Source organism: Suricata suricatta, chromosome 15 (assembly GCF_006229205.1).
Source record: "Suricata suricatta isolate VVHF042 chromosome 15, meerkat_22Aug2017_6uvM2_HiC, whole genome shotgun sequence".
NCBI lineage: Eukaryota > Metazoa > Chordata > Mammalia > Carnivora > Herpestidae > Suricata > Suricata suricatta.
In genome coordinates this window covers 7,947,629-7,952,273 of record NC_043714.1, presented here as the reverse complement: position 1 = coordinate 7,952,273, position 4,645 = coordinate 7,947,629, and positions in this window count along the sequence as shown.

Below are 4,645 nucleotides of genomic sequence, written 5' to 3'. Positions count from 1 at the left end.
CTCTCTTTGTCTCTCAAAAATAAATTTAAGAAAAAAATTAAATCCATGATATGAAAAAGTCCGAGTTAGTAATCATTTTGTATTAGCAAGAGAGATGGATTACATTTGTTAATGCGGAAAGGGAAATGCTGTTGGATTCTTTGCTTTAATTATAAATTTTATAATGACCATGAAAATAATGTCTCACCAAATAACTAAAAGAATCTGAAGATCATCCCAATCCATCAGTCAATCACCCTAACTCAGTGGCTATTAGCTTTGTCCTGATGGAATGACCAGACATATTTACCTAATGGAATATAAAGGAGACAATATCGCCTACGATGTAATCTAGTCAAAAACATTTAATTTGAACCTAGCAAGACTTAAGATGCAAACCCCAGTTTCTAGGAAATGCAGGAGATAGAGGAACGAGATAAATGACACCACAGGAGGTAATTAAATTTGGGATTATGTTTTCCATTTATTTGGTCTTAAGTGGTTTTCGTGAACATTCTTCAATGCTCTCTGTTAAGCCTCTCTACCTCTTTTGTAAGATTTATTTTAAAAAATTTCTATTATTTATTAATATTATAAAACATAACTTGCTTGAAATTAAATTCTCTGTTCCTTATTGGAGTAAGAAATAAAATTAAGATTCAGATTCCTGGAAGAAAAAAAAAGAATCCATATATTGGTTAGATCCCCAGCTGTATCTTCTTTTAATCTAATGAGTCATCATGTGACTTGCTTTATTCATGATCTAATTAGCTATGCTTAGTATTAAAATTTATTTTTTTGTGTCTGAGAACTGAAGGCCTAATTTAGGTATGTACACATTATGTTCAATGTGCTGAGTTTAGTTTCCTTTCCCTGCTATTTTTATTGTTGTTCGACCCTCCCCCTAACTCCCTCCCCACCCCCCTGCTCCTTCTTTCTGATGCACTGACACATTACCTATTATTTATTTATTTATTTTAAATTTTTTTGTCTTTATTTTGAGAGGCAGAGACAGAGAATGAGTGGAGGAGGGGGCAGAGAGAGAGGGAGACAGAGAATCTGAAGCAGGCTCCATGGACTGTGAGATCCATGGAGCTGTCAGCACAGAGCCCGATGCGGAGCTCGAACCCATGGACTGTGGGATCATGACCTGAGCCAAAGTCGGACGCTCAACCGACTGAGCCACCCAGGTATCTTCTATTATTTAAACTCACTCTTAGGCAACTTTGCACCAAGTTACTTTTTCTGCTAAGGGGTTTACTTCGTTCCTTGGATTTTTCAGAGTGAGATTGTACCAGACTCATTTTCCTTGAAATGAGGATCTATCTCACCATAAAACCATTTCTTCCAACCAGTCCCACTTAGAATCCATCTGTGACCTATGTTCTGAGCCAGTCTGAAGAAGAGTAACATGCCTAGCTACGGAATCCTAGCTTGCAAAGCCTGTACTTTAGATTGAAACGGAAAACAGGCAAGTTCACCCTGCCGCTGGCAAGGCTCCAAACATCTGAAACACTAGAACCTGGTGTTTTTATGCTGAAACATTACACGATCCCTGAAGTGAGAAACCGCCGTGTTCCCACTACTGATGTGGTAGAGATGGAGAGGCAAAGAGGTAGCAAGTTCCATAACAAAGTTTCTGTATCTCGGAGGCAGGAAGGGGGACCAGGAGGAGAAGGGCACTTGAAAGACAGCGTTCAGCATAGGCACCTTCCATCCCGGAAGTGATGAAAGAGAGTATTGCCAAGACTTTTAAAAGCCCTCCCCTCATCAACAAGGTTTACAACCACTTTTTTTTTTTTTATCCCTGGAGTAAATCCCTTTTATCTACAGTTTGGGACCCTATGATCAGAAGAAGGAGACACCTCCATCCCGACATGGCAATCAGAATTCTCAGGATTAAACGCCTTTAAGAGAAGATTCCTTTCCCTTGGTTGAGTCTGATTTCCAGAACAGTCTTCTCTCAGAAGGTAACTGCAATCTCTATTAGTTCTTAAAAATATCATGAAAAGATGAATTCCTTGCAACCCACTGCCATGGGTCAAACATAAAGAAACGAATACAAAAATGCATGTCCTTTAGCCTCCAAGGGCAGACGGGGGGGGGGGGGGGCTGGAAGAGCTCGTCCCTGACCTCTGACCAGTTCCCTCCCCCTTCCAGACAGCCACGCAGCACACGTGGACCCAGCACCCACTGTATCCCACACTTGGACAGGCGCTGAGGCATTCAGTACCTTTGACTACAGCTGGGGGCAGCCCTCTCTTTCCCCTTCTCTTCTCTTTCCTGACATTTACTTTTAAGTTTATTTTGAGAAAGAGAGAGAGAGAAAGAACAAGCAGGGTAGGGGCAGAGAGAAAGGGAAAGAGAAAATCCCAAGCAGGCTCCATGCTGTGAGCACAGAGCCCTATGCGGGCTCGAACCCACTCACTTTGAGATCATGACCTGAGCCAAAATCAGCAGTCAGATGCTTCACCGACTGAGTCACCCACCCAAGTGCCCCTCTCTTTCCTGACATTTAAAAGGCTGCAAAGAAAGATGCAGACTCACCAAGAGAAACTAACTCAGAGTAGACATTAATTGTTCCAACAGAAACAAACCAAACCTGAAGCAGATGCCAGGGAGGAGGTCTCCCCAGAAAGGTGTGGCAGACCCTGGGTTTGCCACTGTCTGGGCCGGTCACCTGGATGTCACTTGGATGCTCTGGGGCTCAGTTTTTCCCTATGAAATGAGGATTGGAATAAATTGCTCCCCAGACTCCTTTCAACCTTAAGCTTCTATACGTTTCCAAGATTCTAGAGAGTTTTTCCATGTCTAGTACTGTGTGTCCTAAGGAAGCCACACGCTGTGCCGTCGACCCCACACACATGTCTCAGTCTCTTGCCCCTGACTGTGTATTTAAACTTCCCAGGCGATGCTACTTGTGCCAGAACTCAGATACAGCCAGCTTTCCTTCCTCTTAGGCAGGATATGTTCATGCACTCCTTTTGCAGGGACTACAAAGCCCAGGCAAGTGCGGGAAATCTCATTACAGATGTAAGCTCTCCTCTCTGTGGAGGAGAGAGAGAGAGAGAGAGAGAGAGAGAGAGAGAGAGAGAAGAGAGAGAGAGAGAGAGAGAGAGAGAGAGAGAGAGAGAGAGAGAGAGAGAGGGAGGGAGGAGAGAGAGAGTAACTAGAGAGGATTCTATTAGCCCCCTGATGTGAAGAGCCTAGAGTGTCCAAAAGGCATGGGATGCTTTTTCGGGCAAGATGTCAGTATCGGCTTCTCAGGGCTCCGTCGGGCGATCTGTAGCCCCACTGCTGTTTCCAGGTCCCCAAGTGCAGAGCTGCCCCTGCCCAGAAGGCAGGCCATGCACGACTGTGGCGCTGCGGTGACCCGGGGGACCCTGAGACCCGGTCCCCGCGCTCGCAAAGCTCCGCGGGAGAGCGCTGCCCTCTAGCGACCAAAATGGGAGATGCAGCGCTGCCCGAGCCTCCGCGGAGTCCGGAGGCAGCGGGTACCTGGGAAGGCTGAGGCGGTCGCCGGTCCCGGTGGCCGGGAAAGACCGGAGGCTCCCGCTCACTGAGTGTGTATGGGCTCAGGGACAGTCTGTGGTCTCCCTCTAGGGCCAGGACAGATAGATACGTGGATGGATTAATAAACAATGATTAATTGCGGGTGAGTGAGAGACAAACCTAAAGGTGGATGGGTGACAGATGTCAGATGATGAGAAACACGTGTCCAGGGCTTGCTATAGGTCAGACACAGGCTGAATGCGTTCGCCCATCATTTCATTTGCGTCTCTCCGCGACCTCACCAAAGGCCCGTTTCCCCTTGTTCCTATTTGCCGAAGGAGGAAATTGAGGCACAAGGAGTCAATGACTTGCTTCTTAGCAATCATCCGCAGAACTAGGAAGGGGCGGAGTGCGAGCCTCCATCCAGAGCCCCAGACCCCCCGCCGGATCTTGGCTCTCTCCCTGCCCCGCGGAGGTGCGCCCCCAGACGCCCGGTGCACCGGGTCCCTCGCCTCTCCCTCGCCGGTCCTGGCACGCTGACATCACGCCCGCCCTGCACCCCCTCTCAGTCAGCAAACACCCCCCAGGACACCCTGGGCGAGCGCCCGAGGCAGCGTGTCCCCGACTTGGAAGCCTGGCGCGGGAGCGGGTAAAGGCGGGCGCCCTCCGGCCGCTGCTGCGCGGCTCGTGGTCCCTAGAGGGACCCTGTTCCAGTCCGCCTTTGGAAAGGGGGTCTCCCTAACGCAAACGTGATCCCGAGCTTTTAAGGTCCCCAATAAGTTTCCATCTTTCTTTAACCCTTCACTGAGCGCTCACGACGAGGCGCGGGACGCGGTTAGACGCTGCAGCAGGGACCTGAGAACGCACTGGGGGAGCAGGTGGGAAATGACATTCGGGACGGCCGTGCTGGGCACCCACCGCCACCACCCAGCGCCCCAGGGGGAGGCGGAGAGAGGGCAGGTTCACCAGCTCGGCGGGTCTCCAGCCCCCTGCCACTCCTACGGCCTCCCCCTGGGCTCTCTCCCTGGAGTCCGCACCCCCAGGGGGTGCAATCTCAGTGACCTCACTGGGGGAGGGGGGGCTTGATGTCATCCCACTCTCTCCACACCCTCGCTGCCTCGATGTGTCACCCAGCCTCGAGCTGAGCCGCTCGCGCCCCCCGCACCCCCGCCCC